Source organism: Mauremys reevesii, linkage group 2 (genome assembly GCF_016161935.1).
Source record: "Mauremys reevesii isolate NIE-2019 linkage group 2, ASM1616193v1, whole genome shotgun sequence".
NCBI lineage: Eukaryota > Metazoa > Chordata > Testudines > Geoemydidae > Mauremys > Mauremys reevesii.
The window spans coordinates 175,025,148-175,049,238 of record NC_052624.1 but is presented as its reverse complement, the minus strand read 5'-3'; the positions used below and the strand labels follow the sequence as shown (position 1 = coordinate 175,049,238).

The 24,091-nt window shown below is 40.7% G+C and overlaps 1 protein-coding gene across 1 annotated transcript in view; it reads left to right on the top strand.

Moving 5' to 3' along the window:
• The first annotated feature begins 8,303 nt into the window (after positions 1-8,303).
• Positions 8,304-24,091, top strand: part of LOC120397306 — a 427,598-nt gene continuing 411,810 nt past the window's right edge. Inside the window, exon 1 of the mRNA XM_039523006.1 lies at positions 8,304-8,348. The gene's annotated coding sequence lies outside the window, so the exon portion shown is untranslated. The remainder of the gene's footprint in view (positions 8,349-24,091) is intronic.

Here is a 24,091-nt window from a genome sequence, read left to right as displayed (position 1 = left end):
ATATCGTAAAGGAGCAGTAAAGAGCACAAGAAATGCATATTTGCTTCAAAGGTCTTCTTCTTCTCCTCTGTACAGTACAGTAAGTGCCGAGTGTTATTACTAAGCAAACAATAAAACAAACGTTGGTAAAAATACATATTTTAGGAAAGATGATCCAAAGGTTAAGGCACTAGTCTGGGATTTGGGAGACCTGAGTTCATTTGTCTGCCACCGACTTCCTGTGTGCAAAAGCCATGTAGGCCCAGATCTTCAAAGATATTAAGGTGCCTAACTCCCATTTATTTCAATGGGATTTACACATCTAAATACTTTTGAGAATCTGGGTACTAGTCTCTCTGTGGCTCAGTTTCCCAGCTGGATAATGGGGATAATAGCACTGGCTTGCCTCACAGGGGAGTTGGGATAATAAATATATTAAAGATTATGAGGAACTCAGATATTCTAAGATGGTGCCATATCAGTCAGTACCTCAAATAGATAGTCCAAGAGGCGTATGCACTTTGTTGCCTCATTCTTTATTTTCCTCTAAAAACCAGAGAAAGCCAACCACTGTTTAAAAAGCTATAGCTCCATTTAATCCCTGGTGTAATGCCACTGAAGCCCATGGAGTTACATCAGGGTGAATTTGGCGCAATATTCCTTAACATGTTTGTTAATAACATCTGTCAGGCTGCCTATATTTTAGGGAGTTTATTAGTGAGAAAATTAAATGTAAAGAAGCTTTTCTATAAAGCCATGCCGTTCAGGTGAGAAAAATATATAAAAGAGGCTATAAAGACTAGTACAATCAATATTGTAGGGGTTATGTAATATTTGTTAATATTCTGTTGCTGGGAAAAGTTGACTGTCCTTTGAAAATTGGATCACTTCTTATAGTTGGATTATCAGTTTAACGAAACCCAATTGGTTTTTGGATGATAAGGCTAACATCCATCAATGGAACTGTATGTTGTTTTTATATGATCATTCTATAAGAGCATTATAACTTTAAACTTCTTGGATTTGATCCTGATCTCATTGAAATCAATGGTAATTTTACCATTGGCTGCAATGGGAACAACCTCCAATGCAATCAGTCCAATCCTACATGATGCTGAGGCCCCCCCAAATGCTTACACCATCAGTTCCTATTGATATGAATGTGAATGAATTTCAGTAGGAACTGAGGGAGTTCAGTACCTAGCAGATCCTATTCCTATACAGGAGTTCATTATATTAAAAAACAATTGTCATTCATGTCCTTTTCTAATGGAAATGCAGCAGTTCAATTATAATTGCAAAATGGGAGTTAAAAGGTGAGTCATGTCACAATATCAATATTTATTCTATTCTATTATTTATTTGAATTGTGGTAGCACCTAGGAGCCCTAGTCATGAACCAGGACTGCTAAGTACTGTACAGAAAAGGGTAAGCATTGGCACTTTGCAAAATCTCCTTTAAGAACTTCCGCCCACCTCAGATACAACAGATGTAAAACAGTGGGCACTGCTTACACGTTTTTGGTGAAACTGAAGAGACCAATATGCTGGGCTTTTACTGCCTCAGTATCCCTAGGAATTTCTAATGAGATGGAGTAAATGCTAGTGTTTAAAAGTAAAATATGGTTATAGCTCTAAAATGCAGACTACATTTAACAGCCTTATATTGATTTTTTCTTGTAATTTTATTTCCATGAACATTTCTGTTTTCTTAATTAGTAGCCTTTTAAAGAGAGATTTAACATTATCATTATCAGCGGATTTAACTTGTGAAACAGCTGTATTGGGCGGGGGAGGGAGAGAGAGAGTGTGTGGGAGAGAGAGAGCGCATCACTTAAATACTTCCTGTCTGTTCTATGAGGGGAAACATATACACACACATAACTGACCCTGCCATCGCAATTAAGATAAAATAGCAACGGCTGAGCTGGTGACAAAACTCAACAATTTCCAATTGCACAGTCACCCTGTAACGGGAAAAAACTGTTTACCCCATGTTCCTTATTAAACTGAAGTATTTTATTTAATGAGCATGACTCATACAAGGTGTTCCCATAAATCATCAGCTGGTTTACAAACTCAATAACTAGGCTTCCTGCTATAACTAGGCTGTGCACACCTTAAATTATTAACATGCCAGGGCCTTAAGGCAGATCTTTGATTATGATGATGATGATGATGATGATATAAACACTGTGAAGACAAGGTGCTCTCTCAGCAAAAGATTATTGACTATAATTACCATTTACCACAGGAAAAAGAAAAGACAAGACAATAAAATATGAGGGAGAATTTAAATCTAAGATTTAATTTTATGAGGCGTTTTAAACCCCCAAACTTTTTGTTGTTGCTGCTGTCTGCTGCTGCTTCTGCTTGATAGTCTCTAGTTGGCTAAGCTTGAAAGGATGACGGTTGTTAAGAAGAAGAAAATAAAACAAAAAAATAAAACACAAGAGAATGTTCAGTTGATGTTATGTACATTCTTTGAAATGGATGGAAAAAGGCCAGAGGGAACAGAAAATGATAATACATTGGAAAGAATCCCAGCCTTAATTGTTTTCATGTATGTAATGTAATAAAAAGGTTAAAGCACTAATATGCCTGACTACAGTCATTTGGTTTGTAAACCAGAGCTGCAGGTCAGCCTTTAAAAAAGGAATAGTATACTCTTATTATATGCTTCGATTTTACTGCACCCTCATTATAAGGATGCTGGAAGTAATGGTGGAGGAGTTAAAATACAATTACAAAGAAGCTTTATTTTTTAATTCCATTCAGGTAAAATAGCGAATGCAGTCCCATGTACAATGCACATCTTATTTGCATGAGTGCAAGCTTCACTGAAGAGGAAATATAGACTAAAGTCGGTGTAGTCACATCCCCAGGGATGAAAAGAAAACTTTGCATTTCTCTCCAATAGGAAATGGCTTTCATTTTAAAGGCATATTTGAAGTGTTGTTATTTGTTCAACCTAATTGTTAAAGAGGTTCTGGTTCGGTGAAGCTGTGTTGTTGTTATTATAAATAGCAATTCCTTGCATTTTTAATAGTGCTTGTTGTCCCGAAGGATCCCAAAGTACTTTACAGACTGTATAAATAGGGTTCGTTTCAGCTGGTGCTGAAATGCAGCCACTTCTTGGGTGGAATCTGAGGGTACATCTACACTACGGGACTATTCCGAATTTGCATAAACCGGTTTTGTAAAACAGATTTTATAAAATCGAGTGCGCGCGGCCACACTAAACACATTAAATCGGTGGTGTGCGTCCATGGTCCGAGGCTAGCGTTGATTTCTGGAGCGTTGCACTGTGGGTAGCTATCCCGTAGCTATCCCATAGTTCCCGCAGCCTCCCCCGCCCCTTGGCATTTCCGGGTTGAGATCCCAGTGCCTGATGGGGCAAAAATCATTGTCGCGGGTGGTTCTGGGTAAATGTCGTCAGTCACTCCTTCCTCTGGGAAAGCAACGGCAGACAAGCATTTCGCGCCTTTTTTCCCTGGATTGCCCTGGCAGATGCCATAGCATGGCAATCATGGAGCCTGTTTTGCCTTTTGTGACTGTCACCGTATGTGTACTAGATGCCGCTGACAGAGGCGATTCAGCAGCGCTACACAGCAGCATGCTTTTGCTTTTGCATGACAGCAGAGATGGTTATCAGCCATACTGTACCATCTACCAATCCATAAATTGGTAATAAGATGATCGTGGCTACCAGTCCTTTTGCACTGTTCCATTTGCTGCTGTCATAAGTGCCCCTGGCTGCTCTTAGCCAGGGGTGCAAAAGCCAAAATTGGGAATGACTCCCTGAGTCAATCCCTCCTTTTTGGTATCTAAAAATAGAATCAGTCCTGCCTAGAATATGGGCAAGTGTACTAGAGAACCACTGTATCAGAGAACCAGAGAGCACAGCTGCTCTGTGTCAGATCCTGCAGAAATTATGAGCTGTATTCTATTCACATTGGGTGCTCCTGCAACAACCCCACCTGTTGATTCCGTTCTTCCCTCAGCCTTCCTGGGCTACCGTAGCATTGTCCCCCCACTTGTGTGATGAAGTAATAAAGAATGCAGGAATAAGACACAGTGACTTGTTAGTGAGATATGAGTGGAAGGCAGCCTCCAGCTGCTATGATAGTTCAGACAGGACAGTAAGGAGTGTGTAGGAGAGCCCAGCATCCCTCTGCTAGTTCAGGGCACTTGAATCTTTTCTTTACACATGAAGGGTGGGGGCTGATGGAGCTCAGCCCCCTGTTGCTATGACGACGATGGTTATCAGCCATACTGCACCATCTACCAGGAAAAATTAGGACCAGGCGCCCTTGATCGACCTAACAGATGCTGGTCATCATGGTTACCAGTCCTTTTGCACTGCCCCATGTGCCAATAGGCTGATGACAAGGACAGATACCAGTCATTTTGTACCATCAGCCAGCCATAGCGTGGGGGGAGCAAGGATGTTGGTGTTGAGTGCTGCACCATCACGTCTATCTGCAGCATTCAGTAAAGATAGGGTGACATGTAAAAGAGTCAAGAGAGGATTGTTTTCCCTTTCACTTCTGGGGGTGGGTGGGGGGGTGCGTAAATTGCCGAGCTATGCCCTGACCCACCGCGGACACTGTTTTTGACCCTAGAAGCATTTGGAGCTCAGCCAAGAATGCAAATGCTTTTCAGAGACTGCAGGAACTGTGGGATAGCTTGAGTCCTCCAGTCCATGAGCGTCCATTTGATTCTTTGGCTTTCCGTTACGCTTGTCACGCAGCAGTGCGCTGAGTCCCTGCTATGGCATCTGTCTGGAGATATTTAAAAAATGATTTTGAATTTCGTCTTCTGTAACGGAGCGCTGATAGAACAGATTTGCCTGCCCTTACAGCGATCACGTCCGCATCGTCCATGCGGGAGCTCTTTCTTTATTTTGATTTTTAACTGCATCACCACCCGTGCTGATCGGAGCTCCACGCTGGGCAAACAGGAAATATTCAAAAGTTCGCGGGGCTTTTCCTGTCTACCTGGCCACTGCATCCGAGTTCAGATTGCTGTCCAGAGCGGTCAGTGGTGCACTGTGGGATACCGCCCGGAGGCCAATACCGTCGATCTACGGCCACACTAACCCCAATCCGATATGGTAATACCGATATTAGCCCTACTCCTCTCGTTAGGGAGGAGTACAGAAACCGGTTTAAAGAGCCCTTTATACCGATATAAAGGGCCTCTTAGTGTGGACGGTTGTGGCGTTAAATCGGTTTTACGCTCCTAAAACCGGTTTAAACGCGTAGTGTAGACCAGGCCTGATTATCATCCTGCATCATTATGTGATGGCCATCATCTTGGCTGACACTTCAGGGACTGAACCGGAGCTAAAAATATGAGTTATTACAGCTTCAGCTAGATCTTTATAGGTGAGGACTGTAACTGCTCATATCCTCTGTAGATTGGCACAGCGGGGGACTTGTCACACCCAACTCACCAAGGGGTTACAATTACACTGTGAGCCAAATTTTCAGTGGGATTGTGTCTCCATTTGTGTGAAAAGTTTGTGTTTGTGTGGTTGAAACGCTATGGTAACATTGCATCAGTGTAGATTTTTGCATTGATGAGTACACTCTCTCTCCCTCTCTCACTCACACGCACGCACATGCATACACTCCAACACATAAACATGCTCCTTTTTTTACATTACATGTATGTCACAGTGGATGGAAATTAGATGTGTACTTATTGTTTTCTATTTGCACATGTAAATGAGTTTTACACAGACATGTCCATTCTATACGTTGGACATATAAGAGATAGTGAGCAAAAATTGCATGCATGCAAATCAAGACCACCTTTTGAGTAGCTTGTCCCAAATAGTCGGGGCCTTGATTTTATGCTTCTTCTAAAAATTGACATCTCCATCAGCGCTATTGGATAGCAGCTGGAGCATTGGTTCAATATTGACTCAGAGGGATGTGCAACACTGAGTGAGTCACTTTTTGCAGCATTTATACTTTCCTCTGAGATCCTTTATCCAAGTACTGATTAGTTCCAGCTCTGCTTAGCATGTGATGTATGGTGCAATCAAAGCCAAAGTTCAGATGCTACAGACATGTGATGGGTGTTTTAGTGTGGAGAGCTTTTAAGTACTGGTGTTGCTTCTACTTTCTTTTAAACAGATGTTGCTTTGAAAAATATAGATGCATTTTGTCTAGAGAGTTCTCTCTCCCTGTTGCATGTGATAGAAAGGATAAGTGTATGATGCATGATATCTTGAGATAGTAGGTCTTTAGGTTTTTGCCTGTCATTTGGATGTTAGCATTCTATATTCATACCTATACTAGAAAAATGAGTTTAATATAATGTTTTTACACGCTGTGAGGTTTATTGTCCCAACAGTACATGGGAGATTTACATGAGTAACTCATGTTAATATTATTGGGATTTATGAACACATATGCACCACACATCAATGGGAGAATATCTCAATATGTGTGTGATATATGTGTGATATAAAAATATGCATTTGTGAGTGTGTGAGAGACCGAGCGCAAAAGCAGGCGCATACAATAATGCAAAGAATTATATTAATGCTACTGTTGAGAATTTAATCACACAAAAGTCTGAAAATTCTGAGTTCCCATAGCAACCTTAACTCTCTTGACTTTTGTGTATCTGTTGCCATATGGTCTGTTTTTACACGATCACAGAACATATATGCAGTTATACACAATATGTACATCTCCAGTTGTAGAAACAAATGCAGTTGTCCTGCATCGTGTCATGTTTAGGTTATGGGCTTGAAACATCACTACAGATATACCTTTACTGCACTGATTTCAGTGGAGTTGCACTAGCATAAAGTTGGGACAAGGCAAAAGTGAATCAGGCCCTATATTTGCACTATATTATGTTGTATGATTTACCACATATCACATCACACATGATCTGATAGGATTTGTGGCAAGAGGGTCCACAAAGATAGCCACAAAGTCCCATCTTTAAAATCTCACCCTATTGTGGCACCATCAGCTTGCTGCTGTATTAACTCTCATGCGGTTTTTTTATGTTTTTCTTTCAAAGCTTTTGGGACTTTTTTGATTCCATCTCTTTTTTTGAAGGCCATGATTAGTGCGTCTTGGCTTTTTTTTCTCATGCCTTTGGCAGAGTATCATATAGTTTAGTTATTTCTTCCCCATTTGATCCTTTTCCATGTATTCTTATACCGTGCAAACATAGAATCATAGGACTGGAAGGAACCTTGAGAGGTCATTTAGTCCTGTCCTCTGCACTCATGGCAGGACTAAGTATTATCTAGACCATTCCTGACAGGTGTTTGTCTAACCTGCCCTCATTGTCTAACATGAACCTGCCCTATCCTATCTAACATGAACCTGCCCTATCCTATCTAACATGAACCTGCCCTCGCTGTATACATATGAGAATATTTTACCACCTGGAGGCTAATAACTAAACATGTAGCAATGGGTATTCAAAATAATTTACAAAACAGAAACAACATATAATAGCAATTGTACAAAAATACTCTATTCATCTCTCTGTACTGGTAGAGAGCCACTTGAATCTTATTAATTCTCCTGCAGATTGCAAAAGTGTGAGATTTCTGCAGCCCAGGAATGACATTCTGGCTCCATTGACCTTCATGTAGCCTGGATTTCAACCCATGATTTTCAAGCTGGTGAAATGCAGGATTCTTTGGTATGATCCTCATGAAAACTTGCCCCTTGCTTTCACCAATGTACAAATCACAGTGTGCTGAAATAGCAGAAGATGTATTCACAAGTATTATCATTGCATTTTAACAGGCAGCTCTACAATTCTGAAGCCTTAAAATTCCTTCTGTCCTGCCTTTTCCCACACCCCTTTCCCCCACACTGGTTAGTCAGTGAATTCAGCCTGCAGGGTAGGAAATCTTCTGCAGGACAGGTAGAATTTCAAGACTTCAGCCCACCAAAGGAACATTCATCCACCATTCAGTTCTTGCTGAAGTAACCTGTGTGTATATTGGTGGATTAATGGTACGTAGATGCAGGGGTAGGCAAAAGCAATTAGATTTTCATTACTGAACCATAATATCAAGAGAGAATCAAATGGACAAAACTATTTCAAATATTCCACATCTGGAAATAACAAGAAGAAGAGAATGTTTTCTGTTTGGATAACATGCCCTCAAAGAGTTAAACATTCACCCTTTTCCTAAATACTAATTCTTCAGGAACTGTTTAAATTCACTGATGAGGGGTCAGCTTCTTATAATAACCTTTCTCAGCATGCTTTTCTGGTAGCTGGCCCTTTAAATGTGGGAGAGACAAGCAGCTTTAGTCCTAAAGTGGCCATTTTAATTTGGCAGTTGGAGGCTTTGCTTTTCTCTCTCCTGGCTGGTAAGTTTTCTTAGGTCTTGGTATGTTTTCCCTTTTTCTTAAACCTCACAGGGAAGTTTTACTAGCCTAGGGAGAAAAGGCTAAGCAGGGTCACTCTAGCTTACTGCAGTGACAGAGACCATCTTCATGCTTCTGGCATTTGTTTGGGACTCTTGTTGCTTTCTGCCCTTTCTTTACAATCCAGAATTCTTCTTTTTGTTTATGAAATTCCCTAGCCCTGTAAAGATTGTTAGGTGCTTTCCAAACCTGGACTGAGACCCAGTCTCTGATCCAAAGAGTTGTGCAGCCAAAACTGCCAAAGGCTCCGATCTTGCAGTAGGCTCCACTGTGGTATACTCCAGTTGAAATCAGTGGGGCTCTGCCACTTCAGAGTTCATTGCAGGATGGGGTCTTCAGCAGGGGAAGGCAAAGTAAGCAGGGTGATGAGGATGGACACACATCTTATTTCCATGGGTTTTTTTTACATTATAATAATCGCCAGAAGGATTCCTCCTCTTTTCTACAGTTAGTTGTTTGTTTATTTCCTGTGATCTTTTTTTGTTTAAAATTCCCTTTTTTAAAAATGCTGTATTAATTTATATGTTTGTTTAACTATTTCCTAGATTTTTTTGGTTTGTCTGTATTTTATGCCTTTTCTACCTGTTATAGAAAAATAATACGACTAATGGGGAAAGGAAGGGAATGCATATTATTTTGTGTATTCTCCCTCATTAATTGTAATTATATATATTTTTTTATAAATGATATTGAATTTTTTAACATTTTCCCCTGTAATAGAGAAGTATTTTCCAACTGAGAAATATCCCCTTGCTCTTAAACCCATCACAGTTCAGGACTGAATATCACTTTTCCTAGGCCTCAGGCCTGTGTAGTTTGGTAGGGGGAAAACTCCATGTTTTGGGAAAGAGAAGAAACTTTTCTCTAGTGGACTGATTTTTTTATTGTTGTTGTTTTTTTGAAAAGAGGCTCTGGTTTGAAGCTGTTCAGATGTTTGGAATGTTAGAAGTTAGATCTTGCAAAGCTAGATTAGAAGGCAGAAGGCAGGTGAAATGGTCAAAGGTACAATTTACCCATAGGAGTGTTTACCCACAGGGGTATCCACACCACATACGTGGATAAGAGAAAATAAAAAGAGAAGAAAACTTTGTGAGATTGCACACATGAGCACTTGCACACAGAGAACAGTAGCATAACCTTAAATAATGCAGGGAAGAATTTCATGTTTTCTGTTGGAAAATGGGCAATTAAAAAAAAAAAAGTACAGCTGAATAGCTAAATCAGAGAAACTAAAAGCCCAGATCCTGCAAACGTGTATATGTGTAACTAAATATGTATGGACTCACTGAGTACTGAAACATTGGAGTTCACCGCATGAAGTTACACATGAGATCAAATGTTTTCAGGACTGGGCCCTCCAGTCCTTCATTAAACATGCAGTTTCTCCAGTCATAATTTGTAATACAATAAGGTATTGTAAAATTACTATTTTAATTGCTCTTCTCCCTTCCCCCCTCATACCTATTTAAATATAACAGTGTTTTTAAGGAGGGGAAAAATGGGGAAAGCATTAGGAGTTCTGTGCACAGCTTGACTATGTGTGGGTATGATATGGAAATTTTAATCTGTACTATTTTGTTGCTGCTTTGGGAGGAAGCAACAAAAAAAAAAGTGTCTAAATACTTGTTGAAATAATAGCCCTGTCAATCCAGATGTTGGCCAGATGAGTAGTCTTTTTCTTGGTCTCCTTGCCAATACTTGATTTCTGTGCAAAAATTAAAACTCACCTAATGCCCTCCTACAGGTTGGCAAGTATCCAGAGTATTAGAACATTTTAAGGTTCTTATATTTCAACCACAAGGCTCAAAATCTTTTGCTGTGTTTGTTTAAGAGATACTACAGAGGACAACAAAGCTTAGGTCCAATCTTCTTAACGCTGACTAATGGGTATAGTCGCACTCACTGACTAGGAAGTGTGATACTGCACCCAGAAATATGTGTATGGGTTTACATTTTACAGACCCATGCATCAAGTAAGCAATGTTTGTAGGATCGGGTGCTAAATCATCGGCTGACATTCTACCAATCTCATTTGCTAAATCTCTTTCAGTGACGTATGGCACGTAGTCCCGTAAACTGGTCATGGTAACTTAGTTTTTCAGCCATCACCAGAGAAAACTTAATCCTAATGCAGTAACATAGACAATATTTTATAATGAAGAATTCACAAGTTAAAAGGTAATGCTTTTGTAGCTCTGAACCTCTTGGAGAATAAGAAAATGAGTCCCGAAAGGCACATGTGTGAACATGTTTAAATCCAATAGGCCTTTCCCCTCCATTTGGCAATTCCCTTTTTTTATTAGAAGATAATCATTCTCCAGCAGTATGTTTTGTAATATCTGGGGTGGGGTAAGAGGTGTAACTCAGCAAAGCATACAGCACCTACTGTTATTCTGCATGGGTTTTAGCTTGAGGTTTTGATGTGACAAAAAAGGAAGAAACCCCCCCCAAAAAACAACCACCAACGGAAACAGTCTTTTTCTGTAAATATTTTGGGAGGTGAATAGCATTATTATATGTTTATAAGACTTAGAGGCTGATTCAAGTTTTACACCAGCGTGACTGAGTTGAAACCAGTGGAATTACAATGGTGTAAACCTGAATAAAATGGTGGTGGCCTCTGATTTGGGGTGCCTCTGTTTTTTGGTGCCCAACTTGAGACTCTGGGACCTAATTTTCACAAAGAGCTGAGCACCCCCAACTACAGTTGAAGTCAATGGGAGCTGTGGGTGCTCAGCACTTATGAAAATCAGGTCTTAAGGTGTCTCAAGTTAGGCAGCCATAAATGAGGCATCGCACATCAGTGGCAACTTCTGAAAATGTTGGCATATGTGTATTAGTGATTGGGCCCAGACCAAAACCTTGAATCTGAAACTTGCTGAAATTTGATAAGGTATGGATCCAAATTTCATTTCAGATCCTTATTTGTACAATGAGCTGACCTTGCTTTTTACTTTTAATTCAAGGGGATGCAAGTATATTCACTGATATAACAATCAACAGCAGATTTTGTGAAATTTCTTTGTTGCAAAGCAAATTGCCTTTATATTTCTTATCACTTTGTAGGTTTGTCTTAATTGCTGACATTGATTCAATTATATTTTCATATTTTGTTTTACAATAACACATCATAATTCTGCACTCTTTTGTGTCAGGGTACCAAATTAATTATTCATATGTGAATGTGCAGGACCATAGGTGTATACCTATATCTCCTTGTGGTGTATCCACTTCTATAAGTGAAAATTGGTCTTCCTAAACAGCTTTTCTACAGAATAGCCCTCTGCCCTCAGAGTGCTGTCTATAAAAGAGGTACTGATTTAACATTGTCATATGATGTGTTATTTTAAGCAGACACTACGTTATAATTCAGCAGCATAATGGAACTCTTCTTCTAGTTAACAAACGCTCTGGTGTAAATGATTTAATTTACTAGCTGAAGCATGAGTCTACATATTATTGTACTGATCAGTCATTGCATACTAAAATCACTCATCCTTAATGTAATGATTTGGTATCCCTACAGAGAATTTGAGTCATCAGAAAGTCATTAGATACAGTAAAAAATGAAAATTACTATTACACAGCAGTAAACACTATTAACTGTTATTTAAAACAGCATTTAATTTAGCAATGCAACAGTTTACAAATTTCTGCAGTTTACTTAGTTCTGGAATAATTGTGACTTCAAAGTTAATGATACCAGTGCCAATAAAACGCCAGAATTATGGGGGAGGAGGGGGAAACAAGATGAACAATTTCCTTTTAAAGTGGATCAACTCTCATATTACATTATTAGCCTTATTCTGAATGTTTCATTGGTAGGAAGTATAAACCAATTCTGACTAGAGACAAGCTGAAAAAATCTAGGAAATTCTTTCAGCCACAGGGTTGCTCAGAGGCTGACCAGTAAGGTGGACAATGTGGTGTTCATGCTACTGTTGTTAGTGCTGTATACCAAGTTTGCAATGAAACATGAACTCATGTCAAATACAACTGGTTTGGGATTTTCTTACTAACTTCAAACTCAGAATAGGCTTATTAAAAGGTTTGCTAAGATTAATTCATATTCCCTGGAAGAAGGAGTTAATTCACACTCACTCGTGCACACACAAGAAGATAAATGTATCAGACTGGTGCACATATTAAAACTGATCTTATTACTGTAAACTTTGTCCTCCCACAGCCCATTGCTCCCTGTTGTTTGTTACCATCACTTGTTGCAGCTCTAAAATGATCATATAATTGCCTTTTTCATTTGTTTTATAAAGTACTGAGCACACTTAGGAAAGACTAACAAATAATGAATGTTTGGAGCAAGCCCGTGGTCCGGTTTGAGCGAAGCTGCTCTTTTGTGTCAAAATTATGCAAAATTCACAGTGTTGCATGATATCAATGTGAAATTAGGTGGTTCCAACAGAGCGGTGTTTTGAGTTTGTTCAAACGTGAAATTCAAAGCGGAACAGGTGGGGGTGAATCTTTGTGGCTAGAGACTGAAAAAATGTCTCTGGAACCCTATGTGAAATACAAGTTTTGTACAGCTCTAATATTCCCTTGTAGTACTCTCCACATGAATGACACATACGATGGAAGTATCTACTCTTGCAGTGCTTGGGGTGTGTGTGGAGGGGTGTTATGACATGGCTTCTAGCAAGTATGGTCATATGGCATCAGGTGTGGCTTGGCTGGACAACCTGTATTTTCAGCAAGCTTAGCTCAGGTTTTACATGTCTGTATGTGTGTATTTAGGTATGTGTTTGGCTCCATCTCTGTGGGATCTGAGCACTGCACAGACATTAATTAGTTTAACTTCAAAATAACTATTTGAAGTAGTATTCACGTTTTTACAAATGGGTGAACTGAGGTACAGAAAGGCCTTGTTTACACAAGAAAATTCTTCCATTTTAATTCATTTTTAAACTTGTTTAGTTAAGGTAGGTCAAAAGTGTGGATGCCCTTAGTTTGGTTTAGTTTAGTTTAGGCTAATTCTTGTCCAGTGTAAGTTAAACTGACATAAGGTTGGTTTAAATAGAAATATGAGTGCCTACACAGCCTTTTGCTCCAGTTTAATTAACTCGGTTTAAAATCATGCTTTTAGTTAAACCAGTACAACTTTCTCAGTTAGGCAAGGCCTAAGATGATGATAATACCTAGGTCTTCTACTGTGCTTTTCCTTAGTAGATCTCATAGTGCTTTGCAGTGTGATTTTTGAAGCATCACACAGGAAGCTTATGGCTGAACTTGGAACTTAATCCAGATCTCCTGAGATCCAGTCTAGTGCCTTAGTCACAAGGCCACATTTCCTCTCATGTTACTTTTAAATCACCCTGTGTTGTATCAAAGTTAGAGATCAATTTTTTTCTGCCAAGTATAATTTATGCAGACTTGGATAATAGTCCTAATTCTGATGTGCTGTAATTCATCTGAAGTCCATTGAGTGATGCCAGGGGTGAATTTACTGCAGTGCTGTTCTGTGTATGTTTTTTGTGGGTTCCTTATGTACATGAGCATGGGAAGTACTGATTTGATATGCAAAAGACCCAGCATGTCTGCCCAGGCTGGATGGATAAAATAGAAATACAAGAATTTTCATATGTAATATTGAATGAAAAATTGGCTGGAGAGGCATTTTTGGTTGATATCCTGTGAAAGTCTGGTGATAGTTTTCAGTTAGCAATAATTACATTACATCTGTTGTGTACATAACAGGAAACTAATTCTTCTTATGAAGCTACAGTACATGGATACAGATTGTGAGTGTTGTACTGTTACATTTACTAACCACATAATTACATAGTTAGCCCCATTACAGTGGGTCTTGAAATGTTATGATACAGTGTATAATTACATCATTTACTCTTCAAGACACCCTGAAGATACAATATAAATAATGGGATCATAGAATCATAGAAATTAAAGATGAAAAAAAATCCTATTAGGTCATCAGCAGCTCTATATGAAAAATTATAATGCTTTGCTGTACTGTATTTTGTCACCAGAAATTGCTCTTTGAAAGTTTTTATTCTAGCACTCTCTTCCCATATCTGTGCACAATATTCACTGACTGCCCTGGATATAACTGAGAATAGAACTTGAGAAGTTCTTAACTTTATTGGCCAATTTCTCTGTTTGGCTATTTAAAATTTGTGTAATAATGAAGCAATGATATGTTGTGTTTCTAGCCTTCCATCTGCGTATCTCAAACCATTTTTGGAACACGACTTAGCTGCACCACATGGGTATTGTGAAGCTAAATTTCACAATTAGTTAATTATTAACTGATGGGCAAAAATTAAATATTTTTCCTAGTGGTAGAAAGTCTACCCAGAAGTGAGATGCAACAGTACCCATTATCAATGAATTTGGGGGCTGTGCTGACCTCTGGTAGAAGGGAGGATGAAGTTGCTTTTTACTCCACAACGTTTCCTGCAGAGGGTCCTTGTCACAGAGGATCTTTGCCAGCAGAAGCATGTATAGTCCCCCTTGAACTTAATTTAGTCCCTGGTCTTTTTCTCCAATTATTTATTTAACAAAGGTTAGCCAGCAATATTAATATCTGTTTTTAAAATAGCCATCTCCTGCCTTTCTCTCAAATGTGCAATGATATAAGATGTCTGCAGAAATATATGAGAGTGAGGAGCACAAATAAATGAAATTAACTGACCTAGAAGTGGTCTGTCTCTCTTTGGTTTGGTCTCCTTTTCCATTATTTCCCTACGTTTTCTTTCCTATCAGGTCCAATGCATCCCATCCATATCATTCTCCATCTTCTCATTTCTGTTTTCTGTTTTTCTTTCTTTTCCCCCACGACCTCCCTGTTCTTTCTTTGAAAAGCAGGATCTCCTTTTCTCTCATTCTTTGTCTCGCTCCTATTTGTGGCAGTAGCCAGTGCCAACAGAAAGCGTGCAGGCAAAGCTACCATCTGAAAGTATGCGCAGAGCCAGTTTATAGCAGCAAGCGAAAATTTAAAAAAACCTGGTAATCAGCATTTTGTAGCTTCATACTGCTTTTAGTAATGAATTCTCAACCCACACTTGTGAGATAGGGTAAGTACTGTTACCCTGATTTATTTTACAGAGAGGAAATCACAAATAATACAATACATGTAGTGCCTTGTAATATGTTTTTCATTCTTGCATGATTACACTATTTACATTGTTAGAATGGTTCCAGTGTATCATTATTGGCTTAGACATTTTATATAACTTCTCTCCTTTCTGTGGTATGGATTTTAACAATATGGAGATCAGTCGTGCCAGTAGAGAGACAGCCTTGTGTAAAGAGGCGATGTAGAGATATATCGCCGTTGGATATATCCAACGCTGGAACAGATTGTGCCTCAGGGAAGCACAGCTCCTTCTCAAAATATACAGCCAGAAGCTCATGCTGTACCTCCTTTGGGGGTGTAGTGGAATCCCCTCTTTGTAGTTGATCAGCTCCACTTGCTATGTCCCTGTCTCCTCACTAGCGAACCCTGGCTACTTGGGAATGGCTAATGCTCTAAGGTGATGTTAGGAGATCAGGAGCTGTGATTGCAACCCATTCTTAATCAGCTATGGGTCACATGCCCACCTGGTGTAAATCACTGTAGCTTCATTTACTTCACTGGAGCTGTGCTGAGCATCTGGCCTTGTATATTTCTCTTTGAACCAGCAGTGCAGCATTCCTTAGGTAGGGCAGAGGGGATGAGGTAACTAATTATGAAGCCGACTTAACTGCACACACAGGTTTATACAGGTTTGCATCATGAGCATTCCCCTTTAGTTGCATTTAAAGGAATTGCACATTTTGTAAAATTAAACAATCAAGTGAAAAGTTTCCATAGGAAAGGACATGGGTGATATGTGCTAATGAAATCTATAGTGGCTGGTTGTGTCTCATACCAATGTTTTTATTGTTCCTGTGGATGGTACAGCACAAATGCTGATTTTTTATTTATTAGTCAGAGTTGGATGTTAGTAGAATTGTGTCTGAAGTATGTCATGATACGCCAATAAAGAATACAGCTAATTTTGTGAGAGACACCAGTGTCCAGATTTGTATTATGGTCTGGAGAGTTTAACTGGCTGACAGAAACCCTTAAAAAATTGGTGCACAACTAGCAATAGGAAAAAAATGGTCCTGTGCAAACCCAAAGGGCATAAAATATTTGGGAGGGCTATTTCTTTCTATCATTTCCTTAATATGAAAAAAATTGGAAGAGAACAGGCACAAATCTCTCAACTGCTTTGTGAAGTTAGCAAAATACCAAATGCTGTAGTTACTAACAGTGAGTGACCACACACACACACACACACACACACACCCAGTGGTAAATAATATCACCCTTTTTAATGTTTTGTTTCTCCCCACAAAAACCTAGGACCAAACTGTGTGTGTAATAACAAACTAACTGGAATCAGTGGACAATAACCTCCTTTATATAAGAAGCAGTAAACATGTTCACCGAATAAACATTAGTGGGAGACCCGGGAAGGGGGAAAAAAGTGCCTTCTGATTTAGCTTGTGTTGTTAGCCATTGGTTTCTCTGACCCATGTAAGGTTACGGGGGCCAAGAAATGAAGACAAGTGTTGTACCATGCTCCTGTGCATGGATTACAATGTGTTTCATTCATTGGGAGATACATGCCTGCTGCAGGGCAGAATTAAGGCCCCTGTATAAATGGTCACATTAAACTAGTACTTTCTGCCAAATCCTGTCCTTATTCACACTGGAGTGCAGCTGGAATAAGGCTATTTGACTTCAGTGGAGTTGTTTCAGATAGCCAACTGTGAAATCAAGAACAAATTTGGCCCATTTGGTCCATTAAGATTAAAGTACACTGTAATTCTGATTTCAGACTGCGCTTTTATTTAAAACACATCTACCAATGTAGCTAATAAATGTTAGAGGGAACTAATTTACATTCTAAAATCTATTAATCTAATCATACTCATTAGATAAGTCAACCAATAAAGAGGAAGTAAAGCAAACAGTGTGAAATAACAAAATGAGCTAACCAATCTAACTTAAATAATGACAGGCACTGCAATCTATAACAAAAAATCACATAAGTTAACACTTTAACAGCATTCACAATTTCATCCAATAAATATGTACAACTACACTGCTCTATTAGGTTTTCAGACTCAGTGCAATAAAAATGTGAGACAAATAAAAACACAATTTTTTATGACTGAAATTCATCCATGCATAGAGAGGACATACAATTTATCTCCACTGCTTCAGCTCCATGGAGGGCTATGCGGGAAGAGACGGGGGGTGTAATGTGCATATGGAAGGAGCGTGGGTGGCACTGCTGTGGGGGAGAAGGGAGAGCTGCACCATTGGGGCTGGGAATGTGCTAATGAGGTACATTGGAACTCCTGCATTGAGGGTGCTGGAACAGCTATTCTGGCGCATGCGGCTGGAAGAGCAGCTGTGCCATAGCCTCGTCCCCTGCTATGGACTGGACCTTGGCTTTTATCCCTCATCCTCCCTTGCCATGTGACCCCCACAGAGCTCAGTTGTTCAGACTTTGTGCAGGGAACAGCACAGATTTCACCCCAAGTGGAAGGACAGCCTATTATTTAAAGCAGAGGTTCTCAAACTTCATTGCACCATGACCCCCTTCTGACAACAAAAATTACTACACAACCCCAGGACTGGGGGACAGAAGCCTGAGCCCGCTCAAGTCCCGCTGCCCAGATTGGGGGTGGGGAGTAAATCCAAAGAGCTTCAGCCCCAGGCAGGGGGGCCTGTAACCTGAGCCCCACCGCCCGGGACTGAAGCCCTCAGACTTCAGCCCCAGGTTGTGGGGATCGGACTTCAGCTTCAGCCCCAGATGACGGGGCTCCAGAAAGTCTGTTAGCCCTGGCAACCCTATTAAAATGGGGTCTCGACCCACTTTGGGGTCCCAACCCACAGTTTGTGAAACACTGATTTTAGGCATAGGACTGGGAGCCAGGAGTTCTGGGCTTGGTCCTCTTTGGCTGATAAGCATTCAGTTGGTTGACAGCCTGGAAAATGTCAGCATTCTAAACATTTCTGTAGAACCTGCTAATGTTTTATAGTGGACAAGTTGAAGGTGTCCAAAACTGCAAAGTGACCAGAGCATTTAGCACTAATTGCCATCCTTGCTGACAGTCTCTGTGGAGAGACAAGGACTGAATGAGCATGGAGAACCTGACCTCTTGCTCCTAGAGGTCTAGTCCTTCTGCCCGTGGTGGTCTTCACACTAAAGCGAGGAGAGCTTGTATTGAAGTGCTATTTCTATTAACTCCAACACCACAGAAACCTGAGCCTGCTGTTCACTGCAGCTTGCTATCTGTCTCTGCCTTTCATGGCCGTGGCTGTCCAATATGGGGGTTGGTGACCCTTTGACCTCTACATTCACCCCTCTATCTCCTTAAACAGCAGTTGCTCCACACAGTGGCTCAGGATGAGGCACATACTATTGTGTGGTTAAGCAGAGGACTCCATTGTCCAGAGCTGTCAGGCCTTTGTCCCTTGTTTTGACCCCGGGACCTTCACCTTGTTTATTCATCCTTTGTCCCTCTCAGTTAAATTCTGAGTTTGGTGGCCAATCCCTCACCTAAGTTACCTGAGTGGTAATTTTGCTTTAATTAAGAGATGACAGACCAGCACACCTTAAAGGCTTGCTTGACGCATCATTGGAAATTCTGAAAAATACTTTTTTTAGAAGCAGTTGTAATCCAATTGATTTCTCCCCCTCCCCATATAATATAATAATAATAAAAATATATTTATTATATTATGTTTGTATTTATATTTTTATCACCGTGAGCTGCTGAGGATATGATTATTGTATTATGTCTAGGGCCCTACTAAATTCATGGTCCATTTTGGTCAATTTCATGGTCATAGGATTTTAAAAATCGTAAATTTCATGATTTCAGTTATTTAAATCTGAAATGTCACGGTGTTGTAATTGTAGGGATCCTGACCCAAAACGGAGTTGTGGGGGTGGTAGCAAGGTTATTGGAGGGAGGGTTGCGATACTGCTACCCTTACTTCTGTGCAGTCTTCAGAGCTGGGCAGCTGGAGAATGGCTGCCGGGAGCCCAGCTCTGAAGGCAGAGCCACCGCCAGCACCAGTGCAAAAGTAAGGGTGGCATGGTATGGTATTGCCACCCCTACTTCTGCCCTGCTACTGACGGGGCACTGCCTTCAGAGCTGGGTGCCCGGCCAATAGCCACTGCTCTCTGGCTGCCCGGTTCTGAAGGTAGCGCAGAAGTAAGGGTGACAATACCAGAACCCTCCTAAAATAACCTTGTGACCCTCCCCCCACAACTCCCTTTTGGGTCAGGACCCTAATTTGAGAAATCTGGTCTCCCCCCATAAAATCTGTATAGTATAGGGTAAAACCACACAAAAGACCAGATTTCATGGGGAGAGACCAGATTTCACAATCTGTGATGCATATTTCATGGCCGTGAATTTGATAGGGCCCTAATTATGTCACAGAGGATTATGATTTCAGCAGGCACAGGTGAATTCTTAAGGGACATATTTACTGTGACCATGAAAGAGAATAAAACAACTTTTTAGCTGTTGCCTTTGGTGTTTCACCCAATGGACAAACATCACTACATGTGTTTTTTTTTTAATAGCTCTAGTTTTTAAATACATTACCAATAAATAAGAATACTTTTACTTCTGTAATACTTTCCATCCAAAATCTCCAAGAACCTTATGCATTAATTTATCTGGAGAACATATCTGTGAGGTATATGTGTTACCTAGATTTTACAGGTGAGGAACTGATGCACAGAAAGATTAAGGGCCTATTTGACAGCAGTTGCAGTCTTCATTGTGATATTTGCACAATAAAATAGCCTATTAAGGAAGTAACTGGCCACTTCTGTGTGAAAATACACAATTAGCATGTGCAAATTTGTACATATAAATAAGGTGCACTATTATGCACAAACTCCTGATAATAAAGTGATTATAGGGTTAGAAAGGACCGCAAGGAGCATCTAGTCTAACCCTGCCAAGATGCAAGATTTCTTGTGTCTAAACAAATGGTGGGCAACCTGCGGGCCACATGCAGCCTGTCAGGGTAATCCGCTGGCGGGCCACAAGACAGTTTGTTTACATAGGCCCTCTGCAGGCATGGCCGCCCGTAGCTCCCAGTGGCTGTGGCTCGCCATTCTGTATTTGTGCATTTGGCTTTTCCTCCATATGTGTAGCACCTTATATTTGTATTTTTTCAATTTCATTTTGTTGTCTATAGCCCAGTTCTCCAATTTATCAAGATCCCTCTTAACCTTAGCTCTATCCTCCCAAGTGTTGGCAACCTCCTACCTTTGTGTCATCTACAGATTTGATCAGTATGCTCTCTATTCCTATATCCAGGTCATTAATAAAGATGTTAAACAACACCGGACCCAGAACAGATCCCTGTGGAACCCCACTTGAGTCCTCACTCCAATCTGACATCATTTCATTAATAGCTACTCTTTGTTTGTGGTTGCTTAACCAATTATATAACCACCTAATGGTAGTTCCGCCAAGCCCTCATTTCTCCAGCTTACTTATCAGAATGTTATGTGGGACTGTGTCAAAATCCAGGTATACTGCATATCCACCAAACCAGTTATCCTGTCAAAGAAGGAAATCAAGCTGTTTTGGCACGATTTGTTCTTGGTAAAATCCATGATGGCTGCTACTGATCACCCCTCCATCCTTCAGGTATTCACAAATTGCATGTTTTATACATTGCTCTAGTAGCTTCCCAGGTAGCAAGGACAGGCTGACTGGTTTATAGTTCCTCAGCTCCTCCTTTTCCCCCTTTTAAAGATGGGCACTATATTAGCCCTTCTCCAGTCTTCTGGGTCCTCTCCTGTCATTCATGAGTTTGCAAATATTAATGTCTGTCAGTGGCTCTGAGATTTCTTCAGCTAATTCCTTCAGTACCCTCAAATAGCATCAGGCCCTGCTGATTTGAAATGATTCAAATTGATCAGAAGTTCTCTGATGTGTAGGCATTGAGCAGCTCCGCCTTCCTACCCTCTTCAGTTACCAGCTCACCACCTCCATTTGGCAGCAGACCCACACCATCTTTGATCTTTTTTTTTTTTGTCTGACATGTTTGAAGAACCTCTTGACTTGTCCCAGATCATATGGGAAGTCTGTGGTGGTCAGGGAGAAAACCCGGCTGGCTCCCACTCCTGTGTTCCAGCTACAAGACTACCTTTCTCCTCTGTCTCCCCCTCCCACTTTGGTTATTAGCTGATTACATTGCACTGCTGGGTGCACCATTCTCATCTAGAAATGTCAGAACAGACTTGTTCTGCTAGATGTTCCCACCAGCCCCCAGAGTTTCAGCCCTTTTTATTATAAAATGCTTTTCACATTAGTGTGCATGGAAACTCCTCTTTTCGTTTAATCATTCACAGCCTGGAGTGATACCAATTTATGTAACGTGGTCTCGTCCTACTCATTATTTCATCATACCCCTGCCTTATCTAATTTTTGTTCCTTAGGAAAAAAGGGATGGGTGGCTGGGAGCCTGGGTGTGCAAAACGAGTGGGTTTTCAGGCTTTTTCTAGCTGCGCTTTTCTTCCTTTCTGGGCCCCAACACACTATGGAAAGTCAGTAGAGGTTATTTGTGCCCTAAGGGAGGAGACTAGAACCTACGGACCCTAGGTTGGGGAGTGGATCCAAATGGGCTGCAGGCTCTCCTGTCACCCTGAAATACATGGGAGTTACTTGAATCCTACAATGAGAGAACAGGGCCCTGGACATTTAGATCCTATGCACAATTCTAGCATTCATCGCTGCTGTATAGTCTGCTGCACACATTAGTTACCTGTGCTGCTAACCTCCCTCAATGCTGTCATGGCGGTTTGTACTTTAAGTTCAGGTCGTCTTGGACCTGTCACCTTCTTGGTTTCATCTCTTACATTTTACTGGTACCACATGCATGTCTCCATTATCTCCTTTTTGCTAAATAACATCCATACCTGACTAATCCAAAGAGCTATAATCTCAGAGACCCTTTACCATCCACATTAGCCCTTTCAGAACCTTTTAAAACCTTTGATATCATTGCTGCAACACTGCACTGAGATAGTAGGTGATACTCAAGGAGCTCAACCATTCCCTTGCGTGTGGCTTGGAAATGGACACCACAGGAACAGCAGTCAAATACTGATATCAGTGCTTGACCGCTGTTACTTTCTCTGAAGATTTCTGGTCATTTGTCAAGAATCGGTTTGGGAGATTAGTCCTGGCCAGTGAGCTCTGATGTGTTTTTCTAATAAATACTTTTCTCCTTGCTGTGTGCCCTTTAAATTCGTAGTGAGCTATCGAGTACCCTGAGAGCCAACAACACTTCAGTTTAGATTCTGTACTCCAGCAAAATGCCTGCTTGGATGTGTGACTTTCTGATTTCCCACGCATCAGGACCACAGATCTTAATCTATACCCCTTACAGCTTCATTGTAGTCCCCATCAGGGGTCGTATATGTCATGGCTGCCTTGCAGTTCTTGTAACTTCTCCCTACTGGTCACTGCCTCATCCAATCACCTTGCCTCCCCATTCTGCGAGTTATTCTTTTTGGTGGTGCTCTTATTTTGTGACAGCCCTTTGTACCAATCTCTGGCCTCAAATGATCACAGAGCACTTTGCTAGATTTCACTGCTGGACTCGGTTCCAGGGGAATGGTGTGATGCACTTTGCAAGGTGTCCTTTGCATGTACTCATGAGAGAATCTTCCCCTCCCCACCCCAACACAGAATTTTCTTTTCAGGGTTAGAACCCCAGCAGGCATGGTTAAGCTAGTCCTTGATACAGTACAATTATCAGTCCTTGGGTTGGAGGGAATTGAGAGTGGAGTGATTGAGACATTCAGCCTCTCTCTCATTGATACACACTGTGGCTGTGCTGCCAATGCTTTAATAAGGGACTCTCATGTAACATTTGCCCCTTAGCCTGTGATAAACTTTAGTGTACAAGAGGTGCAGATAATTGCAGAGAGGAGGGCTCAGCACTGTGAAATCTATTCATGTTTTATTTAAGTGCTGCCTGTGCACTGTACAGTATTTTATTCCTGAAACATATACTATGTATATTTACAGTATAGCACAGTGTTGTCCGCGTGATATTTCAAAGGTGATGTCAGCTGAGATGAAGATCTGGGGCAAGGGTTTCAGGTGTATTCTCCCCTGGAAATTATTACTACTTTTAAAAATCCTGACACATGGCTTATTCCAGTGCATACCAAGTACAACACTATTGCTCCTTTGAAGAACATCTATGAGCCTCGGGGGTAAGTTATCTTTGGCAGGGATGATTTAGCAGTACACATTGAGATGGTGAGTTCCATCAGAGGCAGGGAAATCACTCACACCTCCCATAAATGTGGCAGCAGAATTTTAACAAAGGTCCTGAGAGCCTCCTGCAGCACACCACTGATACAGACGCAGGCAAAACTATGGTACGGGCATACAGTAGCTCTCTGTAGCCCAGATCATATTGGAGACTGGCGAATAAAAAATCAAACATCCGTGTTCCAGATCTTAGCAGCCCTTGGGCTCATCATTGCCAATCCATCTGTAGAAGGCATCACACAACAGTCACTTAAATCAGAGTGAGGTAAGAGAGAGGGTGGTAGGGCCCTGTTGATGCTGAGACTAGAACTGAGTTTGAAAACTATGATAAAACAAAAGCTCAAACA